Source organism: Rhinopithecus roxellana, chromosome 13 (genome assembly GCF_007565055.1).
Source record: "Rhinopithecus roxellana isolate Shanxi Qingling chromosome 13, ASM756505v1, whole genome shotgun sequence".
NCBI lineage: Eukaryota > Metazoa > Chordata > Mammalia > Primates > Cercopithecidae > Rhinopithecus > Rhinopithecus roxellana.
In genome coordinates, this window is record NC_044561.1 from 50,927,445 (window position 1) to 50,950,321 (window position 22,877).

Consider the following 22,877-nt stretch of genomic DNA (forward strand, 5'->3'; position numbering starts at 1 on the left):
TCCTCGCTGTTATGAGGGACTAACCTCCAATTCTTTTGCCCATGGTCACCTGTTGACACAGCCCTGGCACAGGAGTTGCATTCCATCAGTTTTACCATGTAAGGTAACCGGATCACAGGAAGGCCATTCCCTCACCACTGCCGTATTTTTGGTTAGAGCAATGCAGGGGTTACGGGACTCTTTCAGGTCTGTCTGCTATATATACCAGGCGGGGGTCAGTTAGACACCTGGAACAAGAAGGTGGAATGAGGGGGCAGGTGTGAAGCAGGTGGGCACTTCAGAGCTGGGCACTCAACCTTGGGGATGCCTTCGGGGGTGCAATTATGTTCCTCTCTCCTCTTGCCAAGACAAGTGGCTTGCCTTCCTTGGTCATGAAGAAGACACTTTGCTTTTCAGGCATGACTGCATATCACATGCAGCTAGGTGAGCTAAGATGATACCCTCTGCCACCCTCCTTGAGCTCTCCCCCTTCAATTTCGTGAGGATCCCTCCTAGCCCTTAAGGGTAGTAATCCACCCAGCAGTGGTTGCTGACATCACTAGGATTTACAGGTCTCAACCATCACACAGGCTCTGGCTGAGCAACATTATCCCCTAAGCTATGTGTCTCTGTGGGGCACTTCCCAGACATTACCAGCTGCTTAGACGTACAATTCACTTCCAGTAGTTTAAACCCGAACCAGGACTCAGAGATTGTTGCTGCATCTCTACCTCTTCTCTATCACAATGCCAACTGTGGCCTCCCCTGAGAGCCGACTATTTAAAAATTAATCACCAGGTTTCATTCCACAAAGAAGATCCTGTTCTATTTATTTCTCCTTTTGCTTCATATCCTCTCCTGGAAATCTGATGGAAAGAGCCATATGACTTGCCATTTTTTTCCTCTATAAAGTGGTGTGAAAATTGCACAGAAGGTCATCGGGAGACACTTCCAGTCCAAGACATCTCCTCCACCCAGAGAAGGAGAGGGTGGTGTTTCCAACATTGGCCAACTGCTGTAAGTCTGATGTTCTTTGGGGCATTGACTAATGGTAAGGGTAGGTAGATTTCTAAATGGCCTCAATCCTTCACTCTTCCATCTGTAGTCATACCTTTTGCAATATGACTTTATGTCTCTTCCCATCAAGAAGTGGAGTCTTTTTCCCTATACTCTGCAGCTGGCTTACTGTTATAATTTGCTTTAGGCAAGAGAATGAAGTGGGAGTGAAAGTCTGCCAGTTTGGGGCCTCAGTATTAAGAGTCCCTGCATGCTTCTACCTCCTCTCTTCGAATGTACTCAGCCTCCCTGAGAACAAACCCAGGCTAGCCTGCTGGAGGAGGAAAGACTGCTTGGAACAGAGACTTGTCATCCTATCATACTGTATCTCATCATTCACCATCCCAGCATAGCCAGCCCCCAGCTGACTCAGAAGGTAATTGAGTCATCCAAGACAAGAAAAACCACCCAGCTAAGCCCAGCCCAAACTGCCAACCCCCGGACTCATGAGTGAAACAAACGGCTATTGCTTTAAGCTACTCTATCTTGAGGTGGTTTGTTATGCAGTATGAGCTAACTGATGCAGACTCCATGGTTTATCAGCATAAACTTCTACATTGGCAGTTTCAAAAAAGGTACCACCTGGCTCATCTCAAACATTCAGCAGGGTGATGGTGTCCCAATTTGTTTCCTTCACTTGATCTTCCGGAACATTTTCTTGAGCCTGCAGGACTTAACATTGAAACTGGAAGAAAAGGGTCTTGGGGGATGGGTTGAGTTGCCATATGTTTCCTTTTCACAAAAGTCCTTGCAAAGCATATTTCTTTTATTTCATCCTTGGATGACTGCCTTCAATTTCTTTGTTTCATAAGCTTCTATTCTCCCAAAGAGCTGTGACAGCATTGATTTCAACCTATGATTGCCAGTGAAATATTAAACCCTATTGATTTGAAACTCAGGATTAGTTGCAAGTTGGATACTCTGCATATTTTGAAGATGGGAAATTTTATTTCTTCTACTTGAAGAGTAATCACAGCCTCACAGTATTCTTGCTTTTTTGATGTAGAACTTCAAATCTGATTTCTTATTTGGTTCCCTAAAATTGTGAAATGCACTATGTTCACTAACTAATCACTTTACTCTTTCAAATGAAGACTTCATGCTTATTACTAAGTGTGCCAATGTGAAAATACATATTCTCTCCAATATCTATACATTTAATACTGTTGTCATGATTCCTCCACCTCCCCAAACATCAACAAAAACCTTATTGGCTATAAGTAAAGATATCATATTCTGAGTAGGAATTTAGCAGAATCACTTTTCTTTTACTAAGCAGAGTTTATCATTAGTTTGATGTCTACTGAAAGCACACCACTGTGTCCAAGACTCCCATTAGCTTGAAGCTCACCCCAATACATGGCTACTACTGAAAATCTTTGTCCTAAAATGCCCTCCAAGAATATATCATCACACTGCTGAAATAAAACTTCTCTGGATGACTCAAGACAGGATCTGCAATGGGTTGTCTGAAAACCAAGTTCATCTGAAGATGCAAAAGGCTAAAGACATGGCAATCAATTGCCTCCCAATTCTTAATTCACAGCTACGTTAATCATAAGCCTCTCCAAAATAATAACAGTTAAACACTTTGAAACAAAAGACATTTCAAAAAATGTATACACCAGTGAACATTTTTACTCAATAGACATATATCTATGTAATAGCTGTATTCAACTTTAGAAACTGTTGCCCTAGTATGTTCTAAATAGAGCCTAGAAAAATAGGGTTCCCCCTCCCTCTCCCTTCACCTGAGGTCTCCCCAAACCCTGACCCGCATTCCTCACCCCTCCCTAGTATTCATCCAGGAGGAGGCCCAGTGGCAGAGCCAGCAGTCCCAGTAGCATAGCGGTAGGATGGAATGAGAGTAAAGCCCCAGGGGAAGCTGCAGCCCCGCAAACCTCAGACTGTATTTTCCTCTGTCTCCCACACCACCATTCTAAGAGTTTCCTCCTCCTTCACCCCAAGCTTTGGCATTACTCCTGAGACAAAATGTCCAGAAAGTGGAGCCGCAGGGGTCCTTTCTGAAATGTAGGTGAGACGCCCTAAGAACCTATTCCCAATTTATTCTTTGATCTACCCCTTCCTTTCTCAAGCAGCACTCAAAGGACCAGTCTGACATCTGCAAGCCATGGCAGACAGAGATGCAAACCTGTGATCCTAAGAGTCTTCAAGGGAAGTCCTGCTGAACTTAGCCTTTCCCAAAAGGGTCACAGATAAAAAATGAGCAGGTGAAGAGCAGACAAGCCCACTCACCATTGTTTGTGTCTCTATCAACTTATGAGCTGCTGATTTCATTTCTTTGAGTATATACCCAGGAGAGGAATTGCTGGATCATATGGTAGTGCTATTTTTAATTTTTTGAGTAATTCCATATTGTTTTTTCCATAATAGCTGTGCAAATTTACATTTCCACCAAGAGTGTATGAGGGTTCCCTTTTTTCCACGTCCTCACCAACACCTGTTACACTGTGTCTTTTTTATAATATCCATCCTGATAGGTGTGAGGTGATATCTCATCATGATTTTTTGTACTTCCTTTGTGTGGAGCACTTTTTCGTCTATGTGTTAGTCATTTTTATGTCTTCTTTGAAAAATTTCTCATCAGGTCCTTTGACCATTTTTAAATCAGATTAATTTTTCTTTCTTATTGCATTGTATGAGTTCCTTATATATATTGGAAACATACAAAAAAATTAAAACTTAGTTTATACTCATCTCCCAAAATATTGATAAATATTTTTGACACTGTATCACCAGCTATTAAAACTAATTATTTAAGATAATGCATCATATTCAAGAATTAAAAATGAAAATTGTATTTAGCAGTTTTTTATAGCTTGGAGAAATGTTATTGAGGCTGAATTCCACTGAAATGAGATAATGTCTTACAAGTGACATACATGTAATTATTAATAAATATTAATATATGACACGTTTTAAAATAAAGAGACGTAAGTACATTTTCAAAAAGTAACCAAAGTAGAAACACAGAACCTGAACTTCCAGGCACAAATAGTACTTTGACATGGTCTCTTTCTTTCTGTTGACATTTGGTTGTACATTATTCAAAGATGCTACAGAAAGTTGCTAATAACTGGCTGCCAGAGATCAAAAATCTTGTCTAAAGAGACAAAAAATATTCGCACATACAAAAAAGGTTTTTAAAATACTCAGGAACTTTTAAAAGACATCTCATCATCAAACTGTAAGGTCCCCAATGACAAGAAGCACATGTGTTTTGTTTTCTAATATACACCATTGGACTCAGTGACTGGCACATAGGTGGCCTCAAGATACTGTTCTAGTTGAAAACATCTGGGCACAAATGATAGACAACTCTTTAACCTGAGCATCTGAATTTGGGCATTTATTTGTTTTTAATCTGATGAAGTATATAATTAATATTTCTGATCAGAACTCAGTCTTGCTTTTTATATTTTTCATGTCTTATCAATGTTTTAACTTTCAACATTTAATACCTCAAGGCTCACTGGTACCTTATACACCTTAACATCATCATAATACTAGACCAGTGTAAATGCCAGGAGCCTAAATGATCCACTTTTCAATTAACTCATTTAGAAATTTCTGAGATTGAGTGAAATAAAGGGAGAATTTTTTTTTCTTTTTTTTTTTTTTTTGAGACAGAGTCTCACTCTGTCACCCAGGCTGGAGTGCAGTGGTGCGATCTCGGCTCACTCCGCCTCCCGGGTTCAAGCAATTCTCCTGCCTCAGCCTCCCGAGTAGCTGTAGCTGGGACTACAGGCACATGCCGCCACACCCGGCTAATTTTTTGTATTTTAGTAGAGACAGGGTTTCACTGAGTTGCCCAGGCTGGTAGGAACTCCTGAGCTCAGGCAATCCGCCCAACTCAGCCTCCCAAAGTGCTGGGATTACAGGCGTGAGCCACTGTGCCCGGCCAAGGCAGAAATATTTATTCCTGATTTGCCTGGCCTATGCAGAGAGCTCTTCTGAACTCATGCTGGGCTAGGTCCTTCCCTGTAGGAGAAACCAGACTCGGCAATGAACCCTCATGTTTCCTATCTTCCTGCAATTGTCAATCTATTATGGCCAGCGTTCAGTGAGACTCCTATGACATGAAACTTGCAGCTTTTTTCACCAGGAACTGACTTTGGTCAATTTCAGCAAAGGGTGGGGTTTAGTAGAAGGAAACTCACAGAATCAGGAGAAGTCTTCAAAAGGACAGGCCCAGTCCTGGGACCCCAGCAGGAGATGCTGGAAGCTTCTCTCAGGCATTGTGGGACGTTGACTCATCTCTGGTTTGGCTTCTATCACAGTGTGATAAGTTTCCATATTCTTGAGAGAATGTGGAAACCATTCTTCAACCTATAAGTACCATCAACCTATAGGGACATGTACTTATAGGTACTACAGGGTCACATGTCCACTTACCAGTGAGATAGAGTCCAGGAGAAAAATCTCCCCGACCTCAGAACTCACACTGTCTGTAGAAGAATGTGCCCAAGTCACCTGTCACCAGGTGGTTTAGGGTATAACCATGTACAAAATGGAGACTGAGACTAGCAATGATGTTATTATTACTGCTAACATTAATCAAATGCTTATTATGTACCAGTTGCCCTTCTCATCTTAACAGCTATTTATTAACTCCTATTTTTCACTACAACCTGTGAAGTAATTCTTTTTCAAATAGAAACATCTGGAACCCAGATGTTCCAGAAATAGCTCACCTGACTCTCTCTGAAGAAGACCTTAAATTGGTTGAGCCTAGGAGACAGACACTGCAGTTAGCAGGGTTCTCAGATGGTTCTCTGTTCCTCTCCCGAGTTGCAATGCCTCCTATAATCCCCTGCCCTTGATGTATAGAGGTCTAGGACTCCATTTTGCCAGCATAGCTACAGAGATCCCTGCTGGCCTTGCAGGAGCTAACTGCCATGCTGCAACCTGCCTATGGAGAGGGCCGTGTGTCTGGGAATGGTGGGGGCCTCTCGGAGCTGAGGGCCTCAGTCCTACAAACACAACAACCTGAATTCTTCCAACTACCAGTGGGCTTGGAAGAGGACCCTGGTCTCAGATGAGACGGGCACTGCAGCCAACACTGTGATTGCCGCCTTTGAGACCCTAAGCAGGGAACCAGGAAAGCCGTGTCTAGGCCCCAGCACCATGACAACTGTGAGATAATAAATATATATTGTTTTAAGCCACTAAGTTTGGTCAGTTTGTTACGCAGCACGGGAACCTAGTGTAGCCACTGTTAAATGAAAATGGAGACAGAGCCTGAAGACTCCCTGAGTAGACAAAGCCTTAACTTTCATTGATTTGCAAACATAAGGAAAACTGAATTAAAGCTATTTCTTGTAAAAGCCTATATTAAAGAAAAACAGAACTTAAGCCCAACCCATCAGAAAAAGCTAACAAACTTATAAAAAGAGGGACTTTGTAGTGGGATATATCAAATAAGGCAACTGCATAGCTGTAGCCAATCAAATGTTTTCTCTTTGCTTTACTTCTGTGTTCATTTATAAAAGCCTCCCCCAGCCGGGCACGGTAGCTCGTGCCTGTAATCCCAGCACTTTGGAAGGCCGAGATGGGTGGATCACTTGAGGTCAGGAGTTCGAGACCAGCCTAGCCAACATGCTGAAAACCCGTCTCTATGAAAAATAAATACATCAACAATACAAATATTATCTGGGTGTAGTGGCATGCACCTAAAGTCCCAGCTACTAAGGAGGCTGAGGCAGGAGAATCACTTCAACCCAGGAGGCAGAGGTTACAGTGAGCCGAGATCGTGCCACTGCACTCCAGCCTGGGTGACAGAGCAAGACTCCGTCTCAAAAAAAAAAAAAAAAAAAAAACCTTCCCCCTCTTCCCTCAGTGGAGCTCATGAACCACCTCTGGTTTGGTTGCTGTTTGCTCAATAAGTGCTTTAAAATTTTACTGTACCTCAGTTGACATGCTTAATGACACCAACGGGGACAGGACTTGCACAGAGCATGAACAACCCTGACTGGAAGGACGGTTCCTGTAGGGTAGGTCAAAAGAGGGAAGAATCTACCACAACAGGACCACCACACACCCCGCCAAGCCTATGGGGGCAAATCTGATCTGGCTTGCATTGTGCCAGAAAACCTGATACCTTCTTCAGGCTTTGTATAGACTTAAGAGCACTGGGGAATGCTTCCGAAAAATACACAGATGGGCAGTATTGTGTACACTTCAGGCAGATTTCAGGCCCCTGAAATTTCCCCTTGTGTCCTCTGCTTCCATACCCAGGAACCCCGACTCTGGATCATACTTTCCCAAGGTGGGGCCATATGGTACCCAAGGAAATGAGAAGTGGTTTTGGGGGGGAGATCAAAAAATATTATCCTTTTTATGCAGGTACATAGATATACATGTGATACATAAAGAGATTTACAGTATATCTGTGGTGTTATAATTTCATCGGAGACAAGAAAATAATGTCGTAAAAAGCTCCACAGGGGGAAGATAATGAAAGAAGGTGGAGAAACACTGGTGTGGACAATAATAGTTCATGGTCAAAGCAGAGAAAGGCTTTGAGACACTGATAATACTCTACGTCTTGTCCTGGCTGGTGGTTACATCGATGTGTTTGCCTTGTGAAAATCCACAGGCACATGCTAAAGATCTGTATGCTTTATGTAAGGCACACTTCATCAAGGGGGAACATTTAGCAACAACTGGAAAAGCAGAATCCAATGTTCTGACACTTCTAGCTAAAGACACTGTCACATTGGAGTGAAATGCACAGACTCCGGGCAGATATCAAGGCTCTATCTCAGTTCCTCCTTTTCCTTGTGTGCGACCTTGGCTAAATAATACACTTCTGAGCCTCAGCGTTCTCATCGGGAAAATGGGTTTAATAATACAGTCTGCCTCAAAGGGTTGTGGTGAGATTAAATGAGATTATACATGAAGAGTACTTAGGACAGTGTGTGAAACAGCACACGCTACAGAAGTTCTACTAGTTCTGCTGTCCTTTTTTTCGTTGTTATTGTTTGTTTGTTTGAGACAGGGTTTCCCTCTGTTGCCCAGGTTGGAGTGCAGTGGCACAATCTCGGCTCACTGCAACCCCTGCGTCCCGGGTTCAAGCAATTCTCATGCTTCAGCCTCCTGAGTAGTTGGGATTACAGGTGCGCATCACCACTCAGGCTAATTTTTGTATGTTTTTAGTAGAGACATGGTTTCACCATGTTGGCCAGGCTGGTCTCGAACTCCTGACCTCAGGTGATCCACCAGCCTGAGCCTCCCCAAGTGGTGGGATTACAGGCGTGCGCCACCGCGCCTGCCCAGCCTGGCTTTGTTGAAGCTCTTTCTGCCTTGTCCTTTCTCTATCAACTTTAAGTTTCTGAAAAACAGGGAAAACCACCAGCAGTTATCTTTCCCCAGCCCACAGTGTGGTGCTTTGCAAAAGCTAGATGCTCACAGTGTTGTGGTTGAAGTTGTGGAATCATTTACTCTCTTGTGGCATTTTGATACAGTTCAGAATTATTGATCTTGGTTTCTGGGAACAATATGGTTACATATTAGATACTTGCAGACCAAATTCTGTTTTCTCCTTTAAAAATAAGGTAAAGGGTCACAGTTCCCTAGTCTTGACATAGACAAATGACCAATTGGGAGTCAGGAGCCCAGGGCTCTCATTCCATCTCTGCTGGCCACTGGCTGAGGGATCTTTAATAAGAAATTATTTCTCCCACACACATAGGCCTGGGTTTTCTCATCTGGACAATGAGACAGCTGGATCAGACAACCTCTAAGATTCTTCCTGTGTGGTTTTGTAGTTAATAATAATAACAACAATAACAGCAGCAGCAACTTCACCTTTAATGTGTGCCAGGCAGGAGTCAGAGTGTATTACTCACCCCTTCAGTCCCCAAGATATAGGTGGTCTCATTATCCCCATTTTACAGATGGAGAAACTGAGGCACAGTGGTCCCCCCTGCTGGTAAATGACAGAACCAATATCTGGCTCCAGAGCCTGTATTCAACCATTACCAGGTACTGCCACCTCCAAGTTCACAAAGACATAAAACATAAAGAAATTATTCACATACCTCCCCTGGCAAGCAGTGTATAGAGCCAGCACTCTCAGACCTCCGTGACATCGTCCCTCAATTCACCTTTCAAGAAGCAACTCCACATTCACTACTTCCTGAAACTTTTCTGAGTCGGCACCAACAGCCACACCACCCCCTACTTTTGCATGCATCCCAATCTGGGGCTCTACGTGATAGTCACAGTGTTTTGTGTCGGTCCCTGTTATTTTATTGAATTGTCCCATGTCCCCAAGTAAATGACTACCCTTCTGAGGTCAGAGACTGTCTTCATCTACTGATATCCTCCTTCAGGAGCACATAGTACAGTTCAATAAATATTACAAACAGAGCACCACTTATATTTACATATATAGTCGTCTCTCGGCTTCCAAGGGAAATTAGTTCCAGGACTCCCTGAGGATATCAAAACCTGAGGATGCTCAAGTCCTAAAGCTGCCCCCTGGAACCCAAGGATATGAAAAGCCAGACCTTTATATCAGTGGGTTCTACATCCTGCAAATACAGTACGGTACTTTCCATGTGCGGCTGTCTGAATCCATGAATGTGTAATGTAGGGATACGGAGGGGCACCTGCAGTGCATCCTACTCTGGTACAATCTATTAATTTAGCTGATAGAATGTGGGATGGGGAAAAAGAGAAGGCTGGACTCCTGAGTTCATGGTTGTGGTTGGATGGTGGCATAGTGAACCAAGACAGGCCCTAGAGGAGGAGTGTACTTGGACAGGGAAGACGAGGTAGGAAACAGAATGTGTTTATTTCTACAACACAATGTGAGGACTGAGCACCAGACATGCACCAAGTTGCCACAGGAACTTCCTGAGGAGCCCTGGACTCTTCACTCCCGTCCTCAAAAGAGTGACCCTGGAGGAGCAATGCATCATTGCAATGTCACTTCCATGTTCACCTTTTTGAATATTAATGACCCTGCTGGCCTGTGTTCTGTTGGCTGTACCTGTCCCTAGAGGAAGTGGAGGCGGAGCAGATGAACTCAGGGTTTGGGACTGAAATTCCATCAGGCCTTTGGGTCGATGGAAATCTTTTATGCTATGACAGTGACACAGGCTCATGTCTTCTTTCACATAATTCCAGAAGCTGGGTGGCAGTCGTGCTCATCTCTAACCCCAAATCCTGTGGCTGTGGGGCCCAGAAAGCACACGAGCAGAATCGGGGGTCTGTATTGAGCAGACCACTCAACACAGGTAGCTGTAGCTACAAGTGCCATGTCCTGACACCAATGGATCCCAACCCTGCTGTCTGGGGGAAAAGCTAATTTTAAGATTTATACTAGGAATGCACACAGGAAGAGAGGATTTGATCTTTTTTGGCATATCTGGTTTGCAGCTGTGTGTCTGCACTGGATTGTTAATAATATCAGAAACATATCTGAACCACCTAGAGATGTGTCTCTGTTGTCAACACTGTCTGGAAATAGCTGTCAGGCCCACACTAAACAAGGCTCTCAAAGAAGGGAGTGAGGAGAGGTTATGTGTTCTAATAGAAGTTATAAAAACCTATCAGTTCAGGAAGAAAGACCAAGCTGCAAACACAGGGTTGGAAAATGTGCCATCACTGCTTGAGTAGTAGCCAAAATACCTGGAAACCTGAGAGAAGTTGGTCAGGGCCAGTGCACAGTCTAAAGTAGTGACGGCAAATATGCATCCAACCTTGCAGCATTTGTTTACCCATATCCTGCCTACTGCCCAACTACCGTCTGCAGCTGTGGGCTCTGTGTGATTAAAGGCCACATAGTGCAATCCCCGTCTGAGGCTCACACACACCTACACTCACACATAAACTGCAGTAGACACAACAAGCATCCATCCATATTCCTTTGACCCTTCTCTTTTCACTGCCTCTGGCCCCAGTTCCAAATTCCAGCATCTGCACCTGTCAAAAGGCCTTCTCTGGTCACTAGAGCCTGATCTTCTCATAGACATTGTGGATTGGAACTGACAGGAAATTAATGCCTCCAGGGCCAACCCTTACCCAGTGACTGACGGGAGTTGGTAGGTAAATACACCCTGAGATGGGAATAATTTGAAATTAATGTTCAACACTGTTTACCAGAGTCCCCTGAGGGAATGAGGCTCTAGTTTCCCACAAAAATAGTTGAACTTGAATCCTTGTCTCAAAATCTGTTTCTGGGAAATCTAAACTTGGGCACCTGGATGTATATTACACACACATAAACACACACAGTACTCTACTATTCATAGAAAGTTTTAAGTTGTACAACACCCTTTACTTATACCATCTTATTTTACATTTACGTCAACTTCGTTATTGTTCCTATCATTCCATTTTTTAAAATGAGGAACCCATCTCACAGAGGCGAATATAGATCACCAAAAGTCATATAGAAGGCTCAAAGCCACTACCTGCTGCTATCAATGCTTTTGGATTTTCTACTGCACCTATGCTACCCCAGTGGAGGACTAATCAACAAAAGGACACGCTTCCAAAGAGCTCACTTATAGTCAGAGTGTCTCTTGGTAAAAGCTAAAATTGCTGGAATGGCAGAGCCATGTAACTCTTGCGGTGAACTGATCCCTACTCATCTCTCACAAAGTCTCCCTTATTATCTCCTAACACATGCTACAAACAATAGTAGGTATTCAATAGCTACATGACAGATAGAAAGATGAATGGATGGATAGATGGATGGATAATGAATGAGTGGATGGATGGATAGATGGATGAACAGACAGATGGATGGATACATGGATGAATGGATGATGAATGAGTGGATGAATAGATGAATGGATGGGGATGGATGGACAGATGGATGGATGGATTAATGAATGGATGGATTAATGGATGGGGATAAATGAATGCATGAATGATAAATGGGTGGATGGATGAAAGAATAAGTGGATAGATGGGTGGATAGATGGATGAATGGATGGGTTAATGGATGGGGTTAGATTAATGGATGAATGATAAATGGGTGGATGGATGAATGAATGAGTGGACAGATGGATGGATGAATGAATGAGGCTGGGCGTGGTGGCTCATGCCTGTAATCCCAGCACTTTGGGAGGCCGAGACGGGCGGATCACGAGGTCAGGAGATCGAGACCATCCTGGCTAACACAGTGAAACCCCGTCTCTACTAAAAATGCAAAAAATTAGCCGGGCATGGCGGCAGGCGCCTGTAGTCCCAGCTACTTGGGAGGCTGAGGCAGGTGAATGGCGTGAACCCGGGAGGTGGAGCTTGCCGAGATTGCACCACTGCACTCCAGCCTGGGCGACTGAGCGAGACTCCATTTCAAAAAAATAAAAAAGATGGATGGATGAATGAATGGATGCAAGGAGTGGATGGATGAAAGGATGGATGGGGTAAATGAATGTATGAATGATAAATGGGTAGGTGGATAGATGAAAGAATAAGTGGATGGATGGATGGATGGATGGATGGGTGGATGGATGGTGATAGATGAATAGATGAATGATAAATGGGTGGATGGATGGATGAATGAGTGGATGGATGGATGGGGATAGACAAATGGATGAATGATAAATGGGTGGATGGATGAATGAATGAGTGGATGAATGGATGGATGGGGATAGACAAATGGATGAATGATAAATGGGTGGATGGATGAATGAATGAGTGGATAGATGGATGAATGAATGGATGCAAGGAGGAGTGGATGGATGGATGGATGGATGGATGGATGGATGGATGGATGGATGGATGGATGGAGAGATGATGGATGGATGACCATATCAGTCCACATGAATGTCTGAGCCTATTGTAGCCTTAAGCCTTAGCAAGAACAGGGCTGAAGTTACAACTTAAATGTGATTTGCATGTAACTTTTGCTTATTTTATTGTCTATTTACCAGCATCAAACACATCTGAGATGGTGTGTATGAAAATGTCATCTACTAATGATGTCAGAAAAGAAAGAGTTTGAGAAAAACAAGTGTCAATTACTCACCAGAGGTGAGGCTTATTCTTATGCTTTAGGGAGAATAAAAACCACCTGGGAAGCTTACAAGCTTGTGATGCATCAGCATCACAAGTACACATGTTGCTTGAAGAGGGAGTCAGAAGCAGAATGTAAAAGGCATCAACCCCACCCTAGATATGTACTGAAAGTGTTATGGGCAAAATAAAATTAACATCCTAGACTGGGAAGATAAGTTAGGGGCCTAAAAATGGAACTCCACACCCAGTGTATACATCTTTTCTAATGCAGGCAACAGAACACTGTTCTCATCTTTGCTCGAACACATTCTGTTACAGGAAGTTCTTTACCTCCTGTAACTGTTCATTCATTTTTGAATAGTTTGGTTACAAAGTTCTTAGTGGTTCCATTTCTGTTCACTGATGCTGTAAGGATTGGGTAAAATCCCCATGTACCATGATACCCAATGGAATATATAGGGATAAATGGTGTGTCAGTTCTAAAATAAGCACCCTTATTTCTTCAAGTGTCCATGCTATAGGGTTTGATGAATTCTTAAGCATCTGGGTCGACATCCTCTCAACCTATCATTGTTTATCAATGCTTCTCTGAGAATGTGGTACTAAATTTATACTTCCAGCTGTGCTCTGATAAAAGTAGAGAGGGCTCATCACACCCTTTATTATGGACAATCTACCTCCATCATTGCCTTCTAGAATCACATTAGCTGATCTGGTAGCCACATCCTATTAAGCCAAAACTCAATTAAAACCTCTGGAGTCTTTTGTCACTAGAAACCTCTCTGTGTGTGGCCATTGATTCAGTTATCAGCACTCTGAATAAAGCCACTCATCCATGTTGTGAATTATCTGACTATTCAGCCTGCATTTTGGCATCTCTCCATGTACTCCACGTAGAAAGAAATGCATTGCATCTTCAGCCTTCCTCTGTTCACTAGACCTGGGTAGAGCTATCAAAATCAATTGTCTGACCTCTGCTCCTGGAGGCACACCATCATGATATTAGAGGAGAGGCACTGGTATGGGATGTGGTAATACCCTCGTAAAGACACCAGATAACACTTTATTTCCGGAGAGTAGATGTATAAATAATTGTTCTCATCATTTCAAAAATGACCACTTCCTATGCTGATTCAGGATAATGAAGAAACACAGGACTCTCTCAGCATACTCAAGAAATGAAACTTTAGTCTGAAAGTCTGCTGTTTTTTAAAAAAATAGTTTACTCCATTTACATTTATTCTGATTACTGATCATTTATTTGGATATATTTTTGCTATAATTTTCCTTTCTTTTCTGTTTTTTTCTTTCTTTTTCCTTACCTGCCTCCTGCTCTATTTTGTTTTTTTAATTCTTACTCTTTTTAATTTCTTAGTCTTCTTTTGGAATTATTTATTCATACTACTATACTTTCATGAATATGATATTAAGCATAATTTTCTATTATTTTTTCTATTCTGAAGCTAATCAATATCTCTACTATCTTTACAAGGTGAAGACAGACCTCTAACTTGCCTCCAAATTCTGCTTTTCTATCATCTTTGGTATTGTTGTTCAGTATCTTATTCATTTTCATTTTTAAAAACTCTTCAAATATTATTATTATTCTTATAGTAGGTTTGCAAAATGTTTTCCCCAGTTTCTTAACTGCCCTTGCTCCTTGCTGTCCACCGGGTCCTTCCAGCTTCCATCTCCTTCTTTTAACATTATTGCATTTGACCTTCCACATAGTGAATCTCTTAGTCTTTGTATGTCTAAAAGTATCTTTATTTTACCTTCATTCATTATAGAGCAAGGAGGGAAACTATTTTATTGAGATGTTTCTGAGGGGACTGAAAAGAGGGGAAATGATGAGGTTCTTTGCCAGAGGCTCTTTGGGCAGCTCAGGCTCAGATCTGCTGGGGAAAGCTATGCTCCCTCTTGAGTGATCATTTAACTGAATAGAAATTTGAAATTGATCGTTTTTTTCCCTTTACCATTTAGAAAATAATATTCAAGTACCATCTAACATTTGTCATTGCCAATGAGAAGTGTGCTGTCGGTCTGAATGCTGCTCCCTTTTTAGGTAAGCTTTTTAAAGATTTTTATTTTTATATCACCTTGCATATTCTGTAGTTTCACTACAATGTGTTAGGTGTAGATTAATAATATGTATCCTTCTCAAGGTTTAGGGTGCTACTGGAAACTGGTCTAATGATTTTTAACTACAGAAATTCTCCACCAATTTTTAAAAATATTGTCCCCAGCACTTTGGGAGGCCAAGGCTGGTGGATCACGAGGTCAAGAGATCAAGACTATTCTGGCCAACATGGTGAAACCCCATCAATACTGAAAACACAAAAATTAGCTGGTTGTGGTGGCAGGCATCTGTAGTACCAGCTACTCGGGAGGCTGAGGCAGGAGAATCACTTGAACCCCGGAGGCAGAGGATGAAGTAAGCCGAGATTGCACCATTGCACTCCAGTCAGGCGACAGAGCGAGACACTATCTATCTATCTATCTATCTGTCTATCTATCTATCTATCTATCTATCTATCTATCTATCTATATATATGTATAAAATATTTATTTATATAGTATCTCCCATTCATTCCATAAATTCCTTTTGGAAATCCTGTTAGCTGTATTTTGGAGCTTCTTGTTTTACTTTTATCAGCTCAATTTATAACTTGTATTTGTATCTTTTTACCTCTTGGAGCTGTATTCTAAGTGGATTTTTCAGGTTTATCTTCAGAAATGTTTCTCCAATTGCATCAGCAATCCTTTGTATCTTTTACAAATCCACCTGCTTTTCTTTCGTCTTATGTTATAAAATCTGTTCCTCACAGGGTCACTTTGGACATCTAAATCATGCTTATTTTCAGTTCCGTGGACTTTACTCTCATCTGTAGTTCTTTGGGAACACTCTCATTTGTTGTATCTGTGGGCTGTCTCTCTCAGCGGTAAATGCCTTTGTGTGTTTGTAATGTTGATGGTTACTCAAGGGAAATAAGAATGTACCACTTGGCACAGTGTGCATGATGTAAACTTGACTTTGTTGTATGTTGGCTCCTGAAGAAATTCCGCCCATGTGCCCTGGGTTATGAGGGTGATCCCATGGGGTAGTTTAACTTTGGCTCCTGCAGACCCCATGGGGTCTACCAGCTCCAGGTTTTTGTTTGTTTCCATCATCTCTGTGCTATACTGGGTTTGTTTTGATTTTTTTGAGACAGAGTCTTGCTCTGTCGCCCAGGCTGGAGTGCAGTGGCGCAATCTTGGCTCACTGTAGCCACCACCTCCCAGTTTCAAGCGATTCTCCTGCCTCAGCCTCCCGAGTAGCTTACAGGCGCACACCACCATGCTCAGCTGATTTTTGTATTTATAGAAGAGAGGGGGTTTCACCACGTTGGCCAGGCTGGCCTCAAACTCCTGACCTCAGGTGATCTGCCTGTTGGCCTCGCAAAGTGCTGGAATTACAGGCGTGAGCCATCGTACCTGACCTAAATTGGTTTTTAATGAGGTTTATTGGCTTGAGTCGGGCTGTGTGCATTTAGTCTCATGCTCACACATTGTGGAAGCTTGTGCATTCTGATTTCCCTCAAGTAACTCTTTTTCTACCCAAACTATGGAATACAAAGCCCACATCCGGGGCTGGTGAGTGGGGCTTTTAATTTCCATCTCAATGGCAGGACAATCTTTATTGCTGGGAGTTCAGTCCCACCTCCTACCACCCAAGGATCTTGCAGCTTAGACTCCCTCTCAATGCAGTTATTCACGGTAGACGCCTTAACCCAGAGTCCCCAGGCCTTCTTCTGCTCCAACTCTGGCTTCTTGTTTCGGCACCTAGAGATCTTCCTTTTCCAGCCCTCCAGCTCATCTGTGGACTTTCATGTTTTTGTTATTTTTGTAGTAGAAGGGGACTTTCACAATTATCTCAGTTGGCCATCTTTACCGGAAGTCTGAAGGAACTTTGGAACTTTAGAGGAAATAATTCACAGGCAATGCTTTCCCCTCAGCCTTTAATTGGATGTTTTTCCAGCTATACATCTCTGCATCCAAGTCCTACAAGAGCAAGCAAGTGCCTTTGTAACAAGACAAAAAAAAAAAAAAAAAAAAGAGGCAAAATATTCACTAAGGCAAAAGCCAAACCTTACAGAAACTACTCGGAAAGAGAAAGCACCATATGAACAAGCAAGTTTCAATGTGCTCAGTGAACAGAAGTCTTGGTATCTTCTGTGTGCTCATCAAAGGTAAGATGTTGGTTAAGCAAAAGGAAAGTTTCTGCCTTTCTGTCCTTGACCCCAAAGTAAAAGAACTCATATTATAGGAAGCAACATTTTTCTTATAAATATAATTTGGAGAAGAGGACTCTTTCTTTGCAATTCCTCCCCTTCACGCCAACTCCAGTCAGAAACTCTGAGCAGTTGTGTTTGCAAAGCTGAATGAGCCTGAAGTCGAGCTGTTCAATAATGTACAATAGAAATGTTAACTGCAGTATTGATTTTTCATTATGTTTGTATTGCCTGTTTAATTTTATTTTCCTTACAGGAAACTTTTTAATAAAAAATCCAGTTATTGAAGAACCCCATAAGCCAACCGATGCTGGTGAGACTGGAGGAAGCACAGGCATTAAGCCTCTCCCGCCTATTCCCTCTTCCACCTTCACCTACCCCCAGTAAGAGTTCAAAACCAAAAGCTCCTCCAACTGAGAGTAAATGCGTGTGACCTTCAGTTCCACAGAGGTTAACCTACTCTGATTAACTTTTCCATGTTATTCCATTAAATAAAAACAGTTTTGACACCCAGAGACTAAAGCATCCTAGAGATAATACAATAACCCTATGCAATCATTTCAAATTGGATTGTAATAATTCATTTAAGTGACCATACATATTTGTTATATGTAATATGAAACATCGCAAAATGAAATCAATAGAAATGTTTCTTGTTAATGAAGATATACTGGGCTGTTATGTGTGGGTTGTGGACTCAATACCCACAGAAATCTTATTTGTATTATAAATTTCAAGGTATCCTGAGAGTTACAAATGAAGATAGCATTTCTTAAAGAAGCGACGGCTGGTCATTTAGAAAATTATACCATAAATTTTATGTCATTTCTTGGTCTTTCAAGGTCTTTGCCCAGCAACATAGTCTTATGATTTAGGTAAAAATTCAGGCTGAGTGATTACATTCAACTATTTGCAAATGGACTTTTCCCCAAACTTGCATTTTTACATTCCGGATTTGAAAATAACTTCACTTTGGTAAGTCTGAAGAGTTTACCTCATAATATTTTAATACAAATTGTAGAATATTTTATTCCTCTTAACATAAAAACTGAAGATACAGAGGCAGCGACAGATAGGTATAGGTATAGCTTATAGATATAGGTATAAATATATAGCTATATACATAGGTACAAGCCAATTAATGAGACTATGGTGGGGTTTCACTGGAATGCTACCTTTAACTTCACATATGAAATATAGCATATAGTAGAGTGTATATGTTTATTTATATATATAAATAAAATAAGATTTTTAAGTTTTGCATTAAGTAAACTCATACAGTGTTTTAAAGGCACATTTTAATAAGTTCTTCTGCATTCTGAATGATATCACAGTGAGATTTCACTATGGTAAATATCTGCAGCAGAAACAAAGAATTAGTGAATTCATTAGCTATATGAATCTATTTATACTTCTGTTGTCAAAGTTCATATTCTTTACTTCTAGTGAGACTTTACTTACACCTTGAACAAGACCCATCAGATGATCCTTACCTCTAGTGAGAATGCAGAATTATAAAACGCAAATACAGTTATTTGCAATAAATAAGTGGTCATCCTAGAAAATACAAATTTAAGACAGGTTCATAACAAATAACAGTAAGCATTTTTCTACATCTATTACATGTTTTCTTGATGCTACTCTCTTTTCTGCCATACCTCTGGAATCCTCAATTTTAAATAACTGTAATTTTGCTTTTAAATAAAGCCAGTTCTTAACCTGCTTTAACTGATTCAATAATTTTAATCTGAAATCTAGTTCTACCTGCCTCCCTCATGAGACTGTTGGATTTGGATGGTGCCCATTCCACATCCACTAAAGGGTTGTTCACATGGAGAAGGGTTGGGCTTGCCTTTGTCTTTACCTCCTGATTTCTCAGTCTCTTCAACATTTTGAGACTCAGAACTTCAGGCTCTGTTGCCCTCTAACTTTCCTCTGTAGTGTTTTCTACCCTCCTCTCCTTAACTCACCCCATTCACTTCAGACTTTGGTTTTGCTGTTTGGATCCTTAAGTGTCCACATGTACAACTCACTGTTCCTTGAGGTTCTTCACACTCTTTCTACAAACCACACCTGCTCTGCCTCTAAAACTGGAAACTCTGAGATTCTCTTTGTTTTCATCCTCTATTTCACTGACTCTCACTTGTGCTTCCAATCTGTTATGGGGGGTCTTCAAAAAGTTTATAGAAGATACATACTATGAGGAAACTATGCATAGATTTCAAACCATATTTTGCACTGAAATAAACTCGTACTAACTTATTACAGCATGTCTGAACAGAATCAAGTTTGAGACACTAAGAATAAGAGATCATTGTGAAAAAAGCCCCTTTCAGAACAATGTGAATTCTGCTAAAATTGAAGCAAGAACAAACGTTACATTTATAGTGAACCTTTGTGGAAGAATGGTGAAATCATTGACGCTTTACAAAATGGAGAAAATGGCACCAAAGAAATCAGCAGTTTACATATGGATAACTTGTTTAAAAAGGGATGAGACAGCATTGAAGATGAAACCCACAGCAGTAAATCATTCACATCAAATTGCAAAAAAAAAAAAAAATTAAACTAATCTTGTTCAGGCCCCAATTGCAAAGAAGTGATCATTAACAGCAGAAACAACAGCCAACACTATAGACAAATCAACTGGTTCCGTTCTCAACAAAAATAAATAAATTTGGTTCAAACTTTTAACAAAAAAATATAAGCAAGCTTTCCAGTCAATGAGTGCCAAAACTATTGTGCTCAGTTCAGTGGCAGAGCAGCGCAGAGCTTTCAATGGAAATTTTAAACAAGTGGGATCAAGATCTTGAAATATTTCTTCAAAGAACTGTAACAAGATGAAATGGCTTTATCAGTACAATCCTGAATGCAAAGCACAATCAAAGCAATGGCTACCAACAAGTGGACATCGTGCAGTCAAAGCAAGAGTGGACCAGTCAAGAACAAAGGTCATGGCAACAGTTTTCTGGGATGCTCAAGGCATTCTGCTTGTTGATTTTCTGGAGGATCAAAGAACAATAACATCTGCTTATTATAAGAGTGTTTTGAGAAAGCCAAAGCTTTAGCAAAAATAAAAATAAAAATCAGAGAAAGCATCACCAGAGAGTCCTTCTTCACCACAACAATGCTCCTAGTCATCAAACACAGGCGATTTTGGGAGAGTTTCAATGGGAAATCATCAGGCATCACCTTACAATCCTGATTTGGCTCCTTCTGGTCTCTTTTTGTTTTCTAATCTTAAACATATCTGTAAAAGGCACCCATTTATCTTCAGTTAATAATGTAAAATATGGTGCATAAACATGGATAAACTCCTGGGACCCTCAGTTCTTTAGAGATGGACTGAGTGGCTGGTATCATCACTTACAAAAGTGTCTTGAACTTGATGGAGCTTATGTTGAGAAATAAAATTTTTTGTTTTATTTTTATCTTTTAATTCAATTTTTCATGACCTTTTTGAAGTTTCCTCATATTTCCACCTCTTCAAGGGCTATTTTGCATCATCACAGATAGCCAGAATCTCACCCCTTCTCCTGGCTCTGCCCTCATCCTGATAACATTTCCAAGCTCTACTGCCTTTAAAAAACAAAGGCAATTCCCTGGGCTCCCATTTCCTCTCTAGTGCTTATCTCTCTCCTGCCCTTCTCAGTGAAATTTCCTGAAGAGATAGCTTACACTTCTCTCTGCTTCTGCCCTTCCCTCTCACTGCTCAATTTTACCACCACATAAAACTGCTCTGGCCAAAGTCCCCAGTGCCCCATTAATTTCCAAATCCTATTGAATATGTCTGTCTGTATTTATCTCTACCCCCTGTGGCTATGAATTCCCATTTTTGTAACATTTTCATTTCATGAAGTCCCAGCTCCATGAAAGGTTTCTCTTTTTTCTATCTATTCTTGTTTTATTTTGATTTTAAATGAAGTAGTTCAAACACTCACAAAAGCATAGAGAACAGTATGTCCATCTTTGTCTTACTTTCTCACCCTCTTTTGTCTTACTTTCTTACCCTCTATAATTGCCCTTGGTGACCTCGTCCACTGTTATGTCCCCCTAATCCCCAACAGTGTTCACTGCAAGGCCATCCCCACATCTCTTGATCTGTGGGTCTCTCTATCCTGCTCCTTCTTGCCACCCCCGCTGGATGTGCCAGTGGCTGCTCAACACAGCTGACCTTTTTGCCACTCACCAGCCTGCTCTCCTTCATCGCTTCTGCCGACCAAGTCAGAAACATATGCACCCTTCTGGCAAAATCTTGTTATTGGATCTTGGAAACGTCTTTATACTCTGTCCCCTTCTCCTACCTGTCCCTCCATATCCCCCTGAACATGGCTTTAATTCAGGCTTTTGTCCTCCTCATTGTATTTAGTGTAACAGTCTCCTCATTAGCCTGCTCTCTGCAGTCTTTCCCTATCACCCTCCAATCCATTCTCTACCCATCTGCTACACGCATATTTTTTCTTTTTACAATTATAATCCTATCATGTCACTTCTGTACTTGGGAGGTATTGGGGACCCTTCCTGAACTCACCATAAGATCTAGACTGTAACATGGCATACCAGCTCCTGCATAATTCTTGGCTCCCACTCACAAACCCTCTGCTGTTCCAAGCTAGACCACCTGTCCTTCCCAGAATGCCATGTCCTGGGTCCTCCCTTGGCCACAGGGCTAAATCTGTCTTCCATCAGGGCTGCTCTAGTGTGCTTCCTTGTTTGAGTGGCTTTGCCTGTATCTCAGGTCCGGGATGACACCACCCCTCGGCACACACCTCTGCCATTGCTCTTACCATGCTGCGGCTACTGTTGGCATATTTGTCTCCCTGACCCATCTGCGCAAGCCCAGAAAGCAGGGACTGTTCTGACCAGGATTTACTGCATTTCCTGCATCTAGTAACTGCTCAATAAGTACCCAACATATCCTGACTCACACACTTGTTCATATGTATAGAGATGGTATACTGGGACTTATTAGAAAATCAAAAACACAGGGAAGGATTGTAAAAACCCCAGTAAGGGCATAGTGTTCAGGATAACTAAAACAAACATTTAAACTGAAGAGCCATACTTTCAGTTGCTTTAAAGCAAGTCAAATGAAGTTAGCATCATAAATTACTCCCATGTCCTCTAAAGCTATTACTTGGTAACCCATAGGCATATAATCAAATGTTCACTTAAAAGGCTGAATCCTTGTGTAAGCACAGAAAACTGGAGCCTGATTTCTATGCATGAGGTGGTGCACCAGTGACAAACCTTTATACCAGAGCACGACTCTGAAATTGTTCACATTGTGTTGCGGTGTGACTATGGGCAGAAATGCAGACCTGGCTATTTAGAGGAGAAAGAGGAAGAAGGGCAGGATCTACATCTAAGAGCCCGTGCCCACAATTGGCTAAGAATCAGAGTTAAACCAAGTGCCCCATCCCTACAGTCTGGGGAGGCAAAGGCTTGTCTTCCTCTCATCAAAGAATATATTTTATATCCCCCTAACTTGCCGATTAGAGTAACTGGATCACACTAAGATAACTTGTTTCCTTTTCTTTGATTAATAAGCTCAAGATTATAATGTATTGA